At 52.6% G+C, this 17,141-nt stretch overlaps 1 protein-coding gene across 2 annotated transcripts in view; it reads left to right on the top strand.

Annotated features, from left to right (window-relative positions):
• Positions 1-3,004: 3,004 nt before the first annotated feature.
• LOC140421317 (fibroblast growth factor 13-like) overlaps positions 3,005-17,141 on the top strand; it is an 818,086-nt gene continuing 803,949 nt past the window's right edge. The window contains exon 1 of one of the 2 annotated variants that reach the window (XM_072505962.1): positions 3,005-3,381. The gene's annotated coding sequence lies outside the window, so the exon portion shown is untranslated. The remainder of the gene's footprint in view (positions 3,382-17,141) is intronic. The other variant, XM_072505965.1, reaches the window with a different exon arrangement.

The following is a 17,141-nucleotide window of genomic DNA, read 5'->3' on the forward strand; positions in this document are numbered from 1 at the left end:
TCCCCCCCCAACCTCCACCCCGGCACGGACCCCCCCCCAACCTCCACCCCGGCACGGACCCCCCCCCCAACCTCCACCCCGGCACGGACGCCCCCCCCAACCTCCACCCCAGCACGGACACCCCCCCAACCTCCACCCCGGCACGGACCCCCCCCAACCTCCACCCCGGCATGGCCCCCCCCCCCCCAACCTCCACCCCGGCACGGACCCACCCCCCGACCTCCACCCCAGCACAGACCCCCCCCAATCTCCACCCCGGCACGGACCAACCCCAACCTCCACCCCGGCACGGACCCCCCCCCAACCTCCACCCTGGCACGGACCTCCCCCCCCCAACCTCCACCCTGGCACGGACCCCCCCCCCTCCCAACCTCCACCCCAGCACGGACCCCCCCCAACCTCCACCCCGGCACGGACCCCCCCCCCCAACCTCTACCCCGGCAAGGACCCCCCCCCAACCTCCACCCCGGCACGGACCCCCCATCCACCTCCCCGGCACGGACCCCCTCCCGGCCCTCCCCCGGAGCCCAGCCTACTCTAACCGCCCCCCCCCCCCCCGCACACACACACACACACAACCCGAGACACACCTCTCCTCACGCATTCAGACTGCGGCCACGCCATCGCCTGCCCAGAGCCAACCCCCCAGGCCGTCACTCACCTCCACGCTAGTCGGCGTGAGCCTGGAGCACCGGGTCACGCCGATGAAAAGGAGGTTTAATTTACGTTGACGTGAACGGTCATCACGTCGACGGGACTTCGGCCCATCCGGAAGGGAGAATATCGGCAGGCCGAAAATCGGCTGCCTTGCGCAGACCCGTGCCATTCTCCGCGGCAGCGGCGACATTAACGCCCCGCCGACTTTTCTCCCTTCAGAGACTTCGGCAACCGGCGGGGGCGGGATTCACGGCGGCCAACGGCCATTCTCCGACCCTCTGGGGGGTCGGAGAATGACGCCCCTGATCACATTAATCCCATTTACATAGTCCTGGAGGTTAAGGGAGTGCAAGTGAATATCTAAATACTTCTTAAAAAGTCACACAAGTTTCTTACGCAAACACCCTTTCAGGCAGCGAGTTCCAGATTCCCACAACCCACCGGGTGAAAACAGTTTTCCTCAAATTCCCTCTAAATCTATGCCCCCTGGTATTGACCTCTCCGCTAAGGGGAAACATTCCTTCCTAACCACCCTATCTATATCCCCCATAATTTTGTACACCTCAATCAGGTCCCCCCTCAGCCTTCTCTTCACTAGGAGAAAACAACCCCAGTCTAACCAGCCTCTCTTAATGGCTGAAAGACTGTAACATTCTGGTGACTCTCCTCTGCACCCTTTCCAGTGCAATCACGTCCTTCCTATAGTGTGGTGACCAGAACTGCGCACAGTACTCCAGCTGTAGCCTAGTGAGCATTTTAAACAGCCCCATCATAGCCTTCCTGTTCTTGCATTCAATGATGAGACACCGACAATCATTCAGGCGGAGATCAGTCCCTGGCTGTGAGGGAACATTGGCAAGATGCCATTTTCTGGCCAAGAACTAACTCCGCAATTTGCACTCTGCAAACTCTGGACTGCGTTGAGTTTTATTTGGCCTCCGGGATGTTGTGGCTTTGAGGCACGATCAATTTGGCTGGAGACGAAGTTGAATCCAAACTGAGGCTTTATTAGTATCAGGGGCGTCATTCTCCCACCCCCCGCCGGGTCGAAGAATCGCTGGGGGCTGGCGTGAATCCTGCCCCCGCCAGTTGCCGAAGTCTCCGGCACCGGAGATTCGGCGGGGGCGGGAATCGCGCCGTGCCGGTTGGCGGGCCCCCCCGCTCGATTCTCCAGCCCGGATGGGCCGAAGTCCCGCCGATAAATTGCCTGTCCCGCCGGCGTGGATTAAACCACCTTTTGAACGGCGGGACAAGGCGGCGTGGGCGGGCTCCGGGGTCCTGGGGGGGGGCGCGGGCCGATCTGGCCCTGGGGGGTGCCCCCAGGGTGGCCTGGCCCGTGATCGGGGCCCACCGATCCGCGGGCGGGCCTGTGCCATGGGGGCACTCTTTCCCTTCCGCCTCCGCCTCCACCATGGCGGAGGCGGAAGAGACTCCCTCCACTGCGCATGCGTTGGAAACTGTCAGCGGCCGCTGACGCTCCCGCGCATGCGCCGCACGGGGATGTCATTTCCGCGCCAGCTGGCGGGGCAACAAAGGCCGTTTCCGCCAGCTGGCGGGGCGGAAATTCCTCCGGCGCCGGCCTAGCCCCTCAATGTTGGGGCTCGGCCCCCAAAGATGCAGAGCATTCTGCACCTTTGGGCCGGTGCGATGCCCGTCTGATTGGCATTTTGGGCGCCAGTCAGCGGACATCGCGCCGTTTCGGGAGAATTTCGCCCCAGATGTGTGGCCTCCCACAGCAGCTGACGAAATGGCTGTGAGCTGGAGGCCACGCATATTTTTACACCGCCTCCTGGGCGGAGCTAGCCTGCAGGGGCTACAGGTGAACCTGTACTGCAGGTTCTACCGTACAACCCCTAATATCAGAACACTGTGGTTTACCACAGGCTTTGAGACGGAGCTGGACACAGTTCCACATCGGCAATAACCGAGTCTTATGGTTCAGTGACTGGGAGCAACGCCAATGACATTGGGGAGGTCACCTCACGGGAGCCACTGCTCACCCCCACAATATATCTCGGTATCTCCATGCGAGATCCGCAGAGAAATGGAAGCAGTACTGGAAAAATAACTTGCTAAAAATTAAAACTATAGCACAGCTATTATTTCCAATTGCTGGAATACATAACACAGAGCTCCGTGCCTTGCTGCTGTGTGTGAAGGCGGGGAAGCGCCAATTAAATACAATCAGGGAAGCAATTAATTGGTTTCAGTTTCGATTATTTATTTTAAAAGGGGTAAAACAAGAGCAACAAGGTTGTCAAGTTGTGTGCGGTGGGCTGGCCCCTGTCTCTCACTCCTCCAGGGACGGTGTGTAAGGTGATCTTGACAGCTGCTGCTCCTCTCGGTCCCTGGGCCATTTACAAGTCAAGACGCTTTCTGAGAGGGATCCAGTGTCCTTAAAAATAGCCGGAGCTGAGCTCCGGTGTGTGAGCTGCCGGGGGGGGGGCCGGTCCTGACTCGGGGGCAGTTCCACGATCAGCTCAGGCGCTCAGCACAAAGTGGGAAAAAAAAGAAAAGAACAAATAAATACCAGCTGCCGGGCAGGTTTGCAAAGCGCATCAGCAGCAGACACACCTGCCAGTGGTCCCAGGAAAATCCCACACTGCTTCCTGACGGGAAGAGCCTTGCTCCACTTCCATTTGGGATTGGATTTGCTGGCTCAGGACTTTGAGGGAAGTGTTCTCTCGCTGCAGACTCCGGCAGGAGGAGGAGGTGATCTCACAGGTATGACACTCTGGGCTTTGTTTGAGAAAAGGTTGTTTATCCCCCCCCCCCCCCTTGAAAACTGCGGATCAAACATGAGGCCGACTCGCCTTCATTGAAACAAGCTGGAGGGTTTGGCAAGAAAGCTCCTTCTGATGTGAAGTGGCATCTTCTGACTTTGTGGCAAAAACAACAAAATCTTTAGTTTGGGGGCGGGACTGCAGTTTGTGAACACTTGCCCAGTTCAGGCTGCTGGTGTGTGAAAGCCAGCACTCTGGGTGTGAACACTGCCCTACTTCACAGCGAGTTCCGTGCCTGGGAGCCGCTTGTAAAATAAACCGAGCAGGTAGCGCAGGTGAGATTGCACTGATATGCGGGACACGCGGTGCCTGAGATAAGTTGCAGTGTCCCTGCATCATTGTGACATTGATGAATGCTCCACAATCCAGCCCCCAGTCCCGGACACCCAGGCAAAGAGCTTCGCCATTGCCGCCTCTGATTCCTGTTCACATTGCCAATCAGTTCCATCAACATTTTTATTTTCCCAGATTGTTTATTTAAAAATAAAACCATCCCCCGGATAACTTCCCGCCACTAAAATCATTCCTAATACAGCAGGTTGGGCTCTTGAGGGAGAGGAATTGTCATTTCTAATGAGCGCTCTGACTTGGAGCTCGCTTGCTGCTAATGTCAACACGGTCCATTATTTATTTATATCACTGAAAATAGCCGGTCTGACTAATTCAGATTTATTTTTATTTTCCTTGGTTGACTTATCCCAACTTTGGACTTTTAATTAGCGTCGAACCTCTTTCGTTAGTAATTCGATAGTTGAAGTGTTGCCTTTCTATAAAATAAGGCTGGAGATTTAAACCGCACAAAGTGCAATGTCTCTCCGATCGGTTTATGGAGGAGGCTGGAGTCAGCCTTGTTTAACGGCCTCTGAATACAGAGAGGCTAAAATAGTGGATTAACAGGTAGCTCCCGCGTGTGAACAAGGGAGCTGTCTCTGTAACACGCCACTTAAAGATGTTGCCGCAACACTTGATGGTGAATAAATACCTTTTTTCACTTCATTATTCCTCTGCCACTTCCCATTAGTCTCTGGCTGATGTGCGCGTTCGACAGCTGTAACAGCTTCCAGCTAGTTTAGTCTGAAAATGGACAAAGACTTTACAGCACATCGTCTTCCCAACATGCCCAGAAACCTCCTGCCCAAGTATTGATTTGAAGAAGGTGTATTTCTCTTTACAAAACGGCAGCTACAAGTGTAAAGCCTCCATAACACACACACAGTAATTAATCCATGTCCCCCCCCCCCCACACACACACACACACCCATATATACAGTAAGAAGTCTTACAACACCAGGTTAAAGTCCAACAGGTTTGTTTCAAATCACTAGCTTTCGGAGCGCTGCTCCTTACTCAGGTGAAGGAGCAGTGCTCCGAAAGCTAGTGATCAGAAACAATCCTGTTGAACTTTAACCTGGTGTTGTAAGACTTCTTACCGTGCTCACCCCAGTCCAACGCCGGCATCTCCACATCATGGCATATATACACACACAGTAATCAGCCCATATTCATCCCCCCCACCACCACCACACACACACACTCCTTTTCTTCGGGGATCACTCGCTAATGAGTATGATTGTCCACTTAAGAAACTTTATGTTACTGGTCATGGTCTCTCTGGGTTCTTGCGTGGCTGGTGAGTTCGATCCTAGAGCTCTACGTTCGACTGCACACGAGGTGTTTCCGGGAGGTGGGATCGGCCCTTGGACTCGACATCGCTACTATTTCTTTCTGAAGCTCCTTTTCCAGCCTCCTGTTGGGTGACCTTGAAGAATTGTGTCCCTTCAATCAAGACGTTCCTCCAAGTAGGTATTATCTGAGCACGGGTCTCCCAGATGGTGACGTTTATGTTGCATTTCTTGAGATAAGTCTTCAGGGTGACAGTGAAACGCTTCCTTTGCCATCCTCTTCTTCGGAAGCCTTCCTTGAGCTGGGCAAGGAAGATTTGCTTTGGCAGTCAGGGCTCTGACCTCAAAGGCAAATGACTGACCCAGTGGGGTTGATTTTGGATGCTCAATACTGCTGCTCGTGGCTCCTTCAAGGATGCTGACATTATCAGTCTTGCCCTCCCAGCTGAAGCGGAGAATCCGTCTCAGACAATGTTGATGATATTTCTCCAGGACCTTGAGGTGGCCTCTGTACATAGTCCAAGTTTCTGAGCTGTGTATCAGAGCTGGGAGGGCAACTGCCTTGTGCACGAGGATCTATGTGTCAGCACGGGTGTCACAGCCATCAAAAACTCTCGTCCTTGGGTGTCTGAAGGCGGTGTTCACAGGTTGGATACCATGTAGGATCTCCGCAATGATGTCAGCCTTAGAGGAGAGGTGGTTCTCCAAGTAGGGGAAATGTTCCATGTTTGGTCGGGTTTCTCCGTTGATCTTGATGGAGGGAGAGACCGAATCTTGCCCTGGGATGGGTTGATAAAGGACTTGAGTTTTCTCGAGGTTGAGGCTAAGACTGATTCTTCGGTTTGCTTCCGGGGGGTGAAGACACATCCTGCTTGACTCCATTCTTGACCTCAAAGATTTCTGCCTTATTTCTGTTGGTGGGGACTGTCGCTGGGATCTTGCCATGGAAGAGTTGGAGGGTGTTTATGAATATCTCTGGACAGCTGGCCTTTGACAGGGTCTTCCAGAGAACATCTCGATTGACTGAGTCAAAAGCCTTGGTCAGATTGATGAATGCAATGTAGAGTGATTGATGTTGTTCCTGGCATTTATCTTCAAATTGCAGAATAGTGAAAACCATGTCCACTGTTCCATGGTTTGGCCGGAAACCACATTGGCTTTCCAGAAGGATGCCTTCGGAGCCTGGGAGAAGGCGGTTGGTGAGGATTCGAGCAAAGATTTTCTGCATCAGGTGAAACAACATAACCAGCAAGGCAAAGAGGAGAGCTCCTCAATCAGCCAAGGGGGAGGTTCAAGTTGAACTAGAGAAATGATTAACCAATGGATGGAGATTAAAGTAATTGCACGGTTGTCCCTTTAGTCTACTTTGTCTCCTTCCTTGAAGATGGTGGTGATGACGGCATCCCTGAGATCGGCAGTAATTTCTTCTCTGTCCCAGACGTTCAGCAACAGCTGGTGGAGATGACAGGTGATCTTTTTTCTCCAAGTTTGAAAATCTCCGCTGGGATTCCGTCCACTTCTGAGGCTTTTCCATTCTTCATGTGTTTAATGGTGGCTTCAACTTCATCCATATTTGGTGGGTGTGCAAGATCGTCATTGATGGGGAGTTGGGGGATTTCCTAGTCTATGGTTGTATTAAGGTTTAGGAGTTCTTTGAAATGTTCTCTCCATCGAAGGCCAATGTTTTCACTGTCCCTCAAGAGGGTTCCGTCCTTACTCTGCACCGGTTTGAGGCCCAGGGTCGTATATTGTCCTGGATGTCAAGCTTGTCAACGCGGAGTTGCAGCTCCTTTGCTTCCTCAGTCCAACATTGGCTCTTGATTTCCCTAGTTCAACTTGAACCTCCGCCTTGGCTGATTGATGAGCTCTCCTATTTGCTTTGCTGGTTCTGTTGTTTTGCCAGACACGGAGAGCTTTCCTCTTCATGACAATGAGGCCGTGGATGGTGTGGTCCTTCTTGTCAAACCAGTCTTGTTGTTTCCTGGTCTTGTAGCCGATGGTTGAGATGATGATTGTATTGCAAGAGACATGAACAAAGAACAAAGAACAAAGAAATGTACAGCACAGGAACAGGCCCTTCGGCCCTCCAAGCCCGTGCCGACCATACTGCCCGACTAAACTACAATCTTCTACACTTCCTGGGTCCGTATCCTTCTATTCCCATCCTATTCATATATTTGTCAAGATGCCCCTTAAATGTCCCTATCGTCCCTGCCTCCACTACCTCCTCCGGTAGTGAGTTCCAGGCACCCACTACCCTCTGCGTAAAAAACTTGCCTCGTACATCTACTCTAAACTTTGCCCCTCTCACCTTAAACCTATGCCCCCTAGTAATTGACCCCTCTACCCTGGGGAAAAGCCTCTGACTATCCAATCAGTTAGAAGAAATATTTTAGTTATAAAAGGGAAAAGTGGTGGTGAAGAGCAATGTCGGCCCACTAAAAGCTGAAAAAGGAGATATTGCCATTGATAATGGGGAATGGCAGGCATGGCGAGCAATTACTTTCCAGCAGTATTTACTGTTGCGAGGGGGGATAACTTGCCAGAAGTCCCCCAAAAATTAAAAGTCGATAAAAGACAGGGACTTAATACAATTAACGTTAGTACAGCATCCCTAACTCGGAAATTCATGGAACTAACGAGTGACAAATCCAGAGGATCTGACAGTTTCCATCCAACGGTGTTCAAGGAAGTAAAGAAGCACTTTGTAGATGCCCTCAATATAATCTTCCAGAGTTCCCTAGATTCAGAAATAGTCCCTCTGGATTGGAAAATTGCACATGTCACCCCACTTTTAAGAAGGGGGAAAGGGAGAAACCAGGGATTTACAGACCTGTTAGCCTAATATCTGTGGTGGAGAAGTTTCTGGACCCTATAATCTGGATAGAAATTGTCCCATTGGGCAAACGCAGCATGAGTTCATGAAAGGCAGGTCATGTTTAACTAATTTATTGGAATTCTTTGAGGACATTATGAGCTCAGTGGACAATGGGGAACCGGTGGATGTGGCGTATCTGGATTTCCAGAAGGCATTCGACATGTTGCCGCACAAAAGGTTGCTGCATAAGATAAAGGCGCATGGCGTTATGGTAATGTATTAGCATGGATAGAGGATTGGTTAACTGACAGAAAGCAGAGATTGGGGTAAATGGGTGTTTTTCTGGTTGGCGATCAGTGGCTGGTAGTGTGTCTCAGGGATCAGTGTTGGGTCTGCAATTGTTCACAATTTACATAGATGGTCTGGAGTTGGGGACCAAGTGTAATGTGTCAAAGTTTGCAGATGACACTAAGATAAGTGGTGGAGCCAAGTGTGCAGAGGTCCCTGAATGTCTGCAGAGGGATATAGATAGTTTAAGTGAGTGAGCAAGGGTCTGGCAGATGAAGTTCAATGTTGATAAATGTGAGGTCATCCATTTTGCTGGAATAACAGCAAAATGGACAATTACTTAAATAGTAAAGAATTGCAGCATGCTGCTGTGCAGAGGGACCTGGGTGTCCTTGTGCATGAATCCAAAAAGTTGGTTTGCAGGTGCAGCAGGTAATTAAAAAGGCAAATGGAATTTTGTCCTTCATTGCTCGAGGGATGGAGTTTAAAAGCAGGGAGGCTATGTTGCAGCTGTATAGGGTGCTGGTGAGGCTACACCTGGAGTACTGTGTACAGTTTTGGTCTCCTTACTTGAGAAAGGATGTACTGGCACTGGAGGGGGTGCAGAGGAGATTCACCAGGTTGATTCCGGAGTTGAGAGGGTTAGCTTATGAGGAGAGACTAAGTAGACTGGGACTATACTCATTGGAATTTAGAAGAATGAGGGGGGATCTTATAGAAGCATATAAAATTATGAAGGGAATAGATAGGATAGAAGCAGGGAGGTGGGTGAAACTAGAACTAGGGGGGCAAAGCCTCAAAATAAGGGGGAACAGATTTAGGACTGAGTTGAGGAGGAACTTCTTCACCCAAAGGGTTGTGAATCTGGAATTCCCTGCCCAGTGAGGCAGTTGGGGTTACCTCGTTAAATATTTTTAAGGCAAAGGTAGATAGATTTTTGAATAGTAAAAGAATAAGAGGTAAGTGGCGGGAGGGTAAGTAGAGCTGAGTCCACAAAAAGATCAGCCAGGATCTTATTAAATGGCCGGCAGGCTCGAAGGTCCAGATGACCTACTCCTGCTCCTAGTTCTTGTAATCAGGGATGGGGGAACTGAACACTTCGAAAAAGTTTGGTCGATCAGGGAGAGCTAGCATGGAATCATGAAGGGAAGGTCATGCCTGACAAGTCTCATTGACGTTTTTGCAAATGTAACAAAGGTAGTGGACAGGGGAATGTCTATGGATGTTATTTAAATGGGCTTCCAGAAGACATTTAATAAGGTCTCCCATAAGAGACTGTTAACTAAGGTGGAGGTCCACGGAGTGGAGGGCGAGTTATTGACATGGTTAGGAAATTGGTTGAGTGGCAGGCGACAGAGAGAGGGGATAATGGATAATTACAGTAATTGGCAGGAGGTGACCTGTGGTGTACCACAGGGATCTGTGTTGGGGCCTCAATTATTCACATTATTTATTAATGACTTGGATTATGGCATCGAAAGTCATATATCCAAAATTGCTGATGATACAAAGTTAGGTGGTATTGTAGATAGTCTAGCTGAATGCTTTTTAAATATTTTTGCCCGGGACCCATTTTTACCCACCGGCCATCATTTGCGATGCATGCCGGCTGACCTTTGCGACCCACGCCGGCCGACCTTTGCGACCCACGTCGGCTGACCTTTGCGACCCATGCCGGCCGACCTTGGCGACCCACGCCGGCCGACCTTTGCGATCCACGCCGGCCGACCTTTGCGACCCATGCCGGCCGACCTTTGCGACCCACGCCGGCCGACCTTTGCGACCCACGTCGGCTGACCTTTGCGACCCATGCCGGCCGACCTTGGCGACCCACGCCGGCCGACCTTTGCGATCCACGCCGGCCGACCTTTGCGACCCATGCCGGCCGACCTTGGCGACCCACGCCGGCCGACCTTTGCGACCCATGCCGGCCGACCTTTGCGACCCACGCCGGCCGACCTTTGCGACCCATGCCGGCCGACCTTTGCGACCCACGCCGGCCGACCTTTGCGACCCACGCCGGCCGACCTTTGCGACCCACGCCGGCTGACCTTTGCGACCCATGCCGGCCGACCTTGGCGACCCACGCCGACCAACCTCTGCAACTGACGCCGGCTGACCTTTGTGACACACGCCGGCTGACCTTTGCGACTCGCACCAGCCAAACTTCATGCCCACGCCGCCCAAACTTCACCACTCACCATGTTTGCTTACCTTTAATGCAACAGGTGAGTTTGTTCTGTCCTCACGATCTCACTTGCTTTGTCATTCAGTGTTACATTTCTGCTGAGGACTTCAGCTGATGATTTAAGTTCTCGCTGCATCCGTTGAAAAACAGTCAAAAGGTTTGTCCTTGAACTCGCCATGCTTAGTCCTCAAACGCCTTTGAAGTTTTGAGGGTTTTAATCTTTCATTTGCCAGTGCTTCCCTGCAAATAACACACATGGGCTTTGCATTGGCACAATTAATAACCCCATACATCAAGAAAACTTCTTTATGCTGCATTGTTCCTGAATTCAGTTTCTTTTTAATAGGTTGTTCATCAGAGGCCCTAGAGCTCTCACCAGCACTGCTGGCATCTACAAAATTGAGGAATCTCTCTCACACCCAGAGCACATGGGTACGGGGTGCGTGACCTACTCTCTGCCACCTCGCAGGGCTCTGGGCCTGCGCACTGCTGAGGGGCCGCACATGCGCGGAACAACCGGCATTCTGAAAGCCGTTCGTGGCCATTGGGCACTTCTTCCCGCGATCGGGATTGCTGCGACCAATGGCCCCACTGCCCTCCGATACCTGCCCGCGACCCACCCACGAGTCACGAACTTGAGTTTAAAAATGACTGGTCCAGATGAGAGCATAACATTGCAAGGAGATATTGACAGACTAGGTGATAGGTCCGAATTGGGGCAGATGGAATTCAATGTAAGCAAGTGTGAGGTTATCCATTTTGGACCAAAAAAGGCTAGAGCAGAGTACTTTCTAAATGAAAAGAGGTTGGGTACAGTGGATGTTCAAAGAGACTTGGGGTCCAGGTGCATAGATCCTTAAAATGCCAGGACCATGTGCAGAAAATAATCAACAATGAATGAAAATCGCTTATTGTCACAAGTAGGCTTCAAATGAAGTTACTGTGAAAAGCCCCTAGTCGCCACATTCCGGCGCCTGTTCGGGGTGGCTGGTACGGGAATTGAACCGTGCTGCTGGCCTGCCTTGGTCTGCTTTCAAAGCCTATGCCAGCCTTTATATCCAGAGGATTGGAGTATGAAGACACAGGGGTTATGCTGCAGCTATACAAAACCCTGGTTAGACCCCACTTGGAGTCACTGTGAGCCGATCTGGGCACCGCACCTCAGGAAGGATATTTTGGGCTTGGAGGAAGGTTTATAAAAATGATACCAGAATTCCACAACTGGCCTGTTTTCATCACAATTTAGAAAGTTAAAGGGTGATCTGATTGAGATCAAGACATTAACAGGGAAAGACAGGGAGATAAAGATACTATTTCCCCTGGTTGGAGATTCTAGGGGGCACAGTTCTAAAAATGAGGGCTAAACCATTCAGGAGAGATGCCAGGAAGAGCTTCTTCACCCAAAGGGTGGTACAGGTTTGGAACTCTCCCACAAACAGCAGTTTAAGCTAGAACAGTTGTTAATTTTAGATAGATAGATTTTTGTTGAGCAAAGATATAAAAGGATATGAGCCAAAGGCAGGTATATGGAGTTAGGTCACAGGTCAGCCATGGTGTAATTGAATGGTAGACATCGACATAGACATAGAATTTACAGTGCAGAAGGAGGCCATTCAGCCCATCGAGTTCGCACCGGCCCCTGGAAAGAGCACCCCACCCAAGCCCACACCTCCACCCCATCCCCGTAACCCAATAACCCTACCTAACCTTTTTGGACACTAAGGACAATTTAGCATGGCCAGTCCACCTAACCCGCACATCTTTGGACTGTGGGAGGAAACCGGAGCACCCGGAGGAAACCCACGCAGACACGGGGAGAACGTGCAGACAATGACCCAAGCCGGGAATTGAACCTGGGACCCTGGAGCTGTGAAACAACTGTGCTAACCACTGTGCTACAGTGCCGTCTGGTGCAACAGGCTCAAGGGGCTGAAGGGCCTAATCCTGACTCTATGTTCCTATATGTTCAGCTCTTTCCCGTTTTCCTCCACCCATTAGAATGGACACTTTGGAGAGGACACTGCTGGAAGGTCACTGGCACGCTTGGCTCTTGAAGCTGGTTAATGTTGATCTTTTTTCTGAGCCGTTTCTTCATCCTCCGCTGCTACTGGTGGAGTTTGATGGACACAGAGGAGCGAATGAAGTGGTGGTCAGTCTAGCAGTGATCTGCACTGGTCATCGCATTTGTTGATGGGGACATCCTTTTGGCCTTGGAATTGGACGATGTTGAAGTTGATCGTGTGTCGGGGCTGTGATCGTGGATGTCTCCAAGAAGTCTTGTACTTGTCTTTTTGGCAGAACAGTGTGTTGGTGATGACAAGCTGCCGTCCTGTGCATTTGGCGAGCTGGGAAACCCTGTTGGGAGTTGCAATGCCCACCTTCTTCCTATCCAATGGTTCCTTTCCAGATTTGGGAGTCCTTTCCAACCCTGACGATGAAGTAGGATAATCTTGTGTTCCTTCGGAACGTTGGTGACTCCGGTGTCCAGAGTAGAGTAAAAGCCTTCTTTGGATTCATCATTGGCACCAAGAGTTGGGGCGTGAGCACTCCCGACCATTGCCTGCGGTTGTTGGCAAGCTGTAGACTTGAGGCACTCATTGATGGCAACAGAGAGTTGATTGGTGAATTTGTTCTTGATGGTGAATCCAATTCCATGCATCCTGGGCTGATCTTCCTATTTTCCTCTCCAGAAAAAGGTGTAACCACGGCCATCTTCCCTCAGCTGCCCTTCACTTGCTCTTTGGGTCTATTGCAGGGCAGTGATGTCAATATTGAAGTGCCTGAGTTCATGGTAGCAAGGACAGTTCTCCTTTCGGGTTGATTGTTTTACTCATTACCCATGACGGTTCGCACAGTCCAGGCTCCAAAATTCATAACTTTGATTTTCTGACCTCAAAAACTCACACTCACACTCACATTCACACACACACACACACACTCACACTCACACACTCGCACACAGGCACACACTCAGGCATTCACGCACATACACTTACGAACTCACACTCGTGCATTCACACTGATGCACTCACACTCACACAGACGCACACACACTTGTGCACACTCGCACTCTCTCTAACACTCACACTCTCACACACACTCTCATTCTCTCACTCACACACTCATACGCACTCACACTCGCACACACATGCTCATGCACTCACACACTCACTCACACACACACTCACACACGCATACACGCACTCACACACTCTCACACAGTTACAACACACACTCACAACACACACTCACAAACTCACACACACTCACTCACTCACACTCGCACACGTACACAGACACACCCAGTAATCAGCCCATGTCCATACCCCTTCACACACACACGTACACGCTCACGTAATCAGCCCATGTCCATCTGTCTCCCTCACTCACACACAAAAATACATAGACTTGTGCAAACACAATAATCAGCCCATCTCGAACCCTCCTTACACAATCTCTCACACACACTCACACAGTATTCAGTCCTTGTCTACACCTCCCCCCACCCCCACAAACACACTCACACACACAATATCCCGGATGATATATTTAATCTCTGTGCCCCAAATCAACATTGGGTATTTCACAAGAGGCTAATCCAATTTAAATCGATGGTGACCAGTTATCAGCCGGTACAGGAGCATCTAGTGAACAAACTGGACACTGGATGATCATCTGAGGATGGACTAACCGCCAGGGACACTCTGACCAGCAACTGATACACATGTTGGATGTGTCAGAACCCCCAATCCTGTGAGCAGACAGGCCTGGAACTACTGGGATTTGCCCCCACTCCCACCCCCTCACCGACCCCCACCCCCACCTCACGAATGGCGTCGCGCCGCCCCAAAAGTGCGGAATTCTCCGCACCTTTCGGGGCCGAGCCCTCACCTTGAGGGGCTAGGACCGCGCCGGAGCGGTTTCCGGGCTCCGCCGGCTGGCGGGAAAGGCCTTTGGTGCCCCGCCATCCGGCGCCGAAAGGACTTCGCCGGGCGACGCATGCGCGGGAGCGTCAGCGGCTCCTCACGGCATCCCCGCGCATGCGCAGGGGAGGGGGTCTCTTCTGCCTCCGCCATAGTGAAGACCATGGCGAAGGCGGAAGGAAAAGAGTGCCCCCACGGCACAGGCCCACCCGCCGATCGACGGGCCCCGATCGTGGGCCAGGCCACCGTGGGGGCACCCCCCGGGGCCAGATCGCCCCACGCTCCCCCTAGGACCCCAGAGCCCGCCCGCGCCGCCTGCTCCCGCCGGTAAGGTAGGTGGTTCAATCCACGCCGGCTGGTTGACAGCGGCGGGACTTCGGCCCATCGCGGACTGGAGAATCGCCGGGGGGAGCCCGCTCACCGGCGTGGCGCGATTCCCGCCCCCGCCGAATCTCTGATGGCGGAGAATTCGGGACACGGCGGGGGCGGGATTCACGGCAGCTCCCGGCGATTCTCCGCCTGGGTGGGGGGATGGGAATCGCGCCGGTCGGCGGGCTCTCCCCGGCGATTCACCGGCCCGCGATTGGCCGAAGTCCCGCCGCTGTCAACCCTCGCCAGCCGGCATGGATCGAACCACTTATCGTACCGGCGGGAGCAGACGACGTGGGCGGGCCCCGGGGGGGGGGGGGGTGCCCCCACGGGGGGGGGGGGGGGGGTGCCCCCACGGTGGCCTGGCTCGCGATTGGGGCCCACCGACCGGCGGGCGGGCCTGTGCTGTGGGGACACTCTTTTTCATCCGCCTTCGCCACGGTCTCCACTATGGCGGAGGCGGAAGAGCCCCCCTCCACTGCGCATGCGCGGGGATGCCGTGAGCGGCCGCTGACGCTCCCGCGCATGTGTCGCCCGGCGAAGTTCTTTCGGCGCCGACTGGCGGGGCACCAAAGGCCTTTCCCGCCAGCCGGCGGAGCGGAAACCGCTCCGGCGCGGGCCTCGCCCCTCACGGTGAGGGCTTGGCCCTTAAAGATGCGGAGAATTCCGCCCCTTTGGGGCGGCGCCACGCCGGAGTGGTTCCCGCCACTCCGTTACGCCGGAACCCCCCCCCGCCCCGCCGGGTAGGGGGAGAATCCCGGCCCTGATGTGGAGATGCCGGCGTTGGACTGGGGTGAGCACAGTAAGAAGTCTTACAACACCAGGTTAAAGTTCAACAGGTTTGTTTCGAATCACTAGCTTTCGGAGCTCCACCTGAGGAAGGAGCAGTGCTCCGAAAGCTAGTGATTTGAAACAAACCTGTTGGACTTTAACCTGGTGTAAGACTTCTTACTGAACAGAAAGGACAGCAGGGGTCTGCTAACCCCAGACAGTGACCAGTGGCCACAGGAGGTCAATCACTCAATTGCACTTCGGACAGGTTTAGCAGGATGAAGATCTCTCCCTCTTCCCCCCCCCCCCCCCCCTTTCCCCTTCCTCAATGTTACGAGCAGGGACAGGCATGTCAGTGAAGTTTTTGAAGACGAAATTTTGCTTTCTCATTTAGTCGTTTGTGCCGAGTAAATGCCTCCAAATGTCAGGGTCACAGTCCCAGCCGCTTCCAGACGGGAAAGTGGAGCTTCCTGAGCCGCACGCTACCGGGCAGTGATAATCTAATACTCGGATTTGTTTTTATTGCCTATTGCTTGCGCCTCAGCAAAAAATCTTTTGGTTTGATCGGCGCCTGTGACTGTTTGCCAGTTTGGTTGGCGAAGCAGCGCTCACTCGGTAAACCTCGGCTTTCCCACGTTCTCTTTTATTGGATTGAATGGGCAAATAAGACGGGAAAAGGCTGCGTCCCTCCAGGTTAGGACAGCACAAAATACTGTCGGGAAGATACAAAGTCCCAAAGGCTGATAGGACAGGCACTGTGGCCCAGGGGAGTTCAAACACCGTCCAGGTAAACTGTACAATTAAGGTTCATAAAGTTGGTGCGTTGCGTTCCCCAACTGGAACCCCACCTGGTTTTTATTGATACATCTTTCAGGGACATCCTGTCTGCCCAATTCCACAAGTGACTCCAGACGCTGTTCTCAGAGAGTGACACTCAGCTGCCTTACCCGCGGCAACCTTGTCTCAGAAATAAAATGTGTAAACACCAGGTTGGATTAAACCCCGCACAAAAATCTTTATTTTGTTGCAAGGTCTACACGCTGCTTTCCAACCCGGGATGAGAGTGAGGGAGTAATGTCTGTAATCTGGAGTAAAACCAGGGAGGAATCATTCTCCTCATTTGGCAGGACACCAGTTTGGTGAACATTGTGTGTGTGTGTGTGCGCGTGCCTCTGTGTGTGTGTGTGTGCGCGTGCCTGTGTGTGTGTGTGCCTGTGTGTGTGTGTGTGTGCCTCTGTGTGTGTGTGTGTGTGTGTGTGTGCCTCTGTGTCTGTGTGCCTCTGTGTGTGTGTGTGTGTGTGCCTCTGTGTGTGTGTGTGTGTGTGTGTGCCTCTGTGTGTGTGTGTGTGCCTCTGTGTCAGTGTGCCTCTGTGTGTGTGTGCCTCTGTGTGCCTGTGTGTGTGCCTCTGTGTGTGTGTGCGCCTCTGTGTGTGTGTGTGTGTGCCTGTGTGTGTGCCTCTGTGTGTGTGTGCCTCTGTGTGTGTGTGCGCCTCTGTGTGTGTGTGTGTGTGTGCCTCTGTGCCTCTGTGTGTGTGTGCCTCAGTGTGTGTATGTGTGTGCCTGTGTGTGTGTGTGTGTGTATGCCTCTGTGTGTGTGTGCCTGTGTGTGTGTGTGCCTGTGTGTGTGTGTGTGCGTGTGCATGTGTGCCTCTGTGTGTGTGTGTGTGCGTGTGTGCCTCTGTGTGTGTGTGTGTGCCTGTGTGTGTGTGTGTGTGCCCCTGT

The sequence above is a fragment of the Scyliorhinus torazame genome, chromosome 5, assembly GCF_047496885.1.
Source record: "Scyliorhinus torazame isolate Kashiwa2021f chromosome 5, sScyTor2.1, whole genome shotgun sequence".
NCBI lineage: Eukaryota > Metazoa > Chordata > Chondrichthyes > Carcharhiniformes > Scyliorhinidae > Scyliorhinus > Scyliorhinus torazame.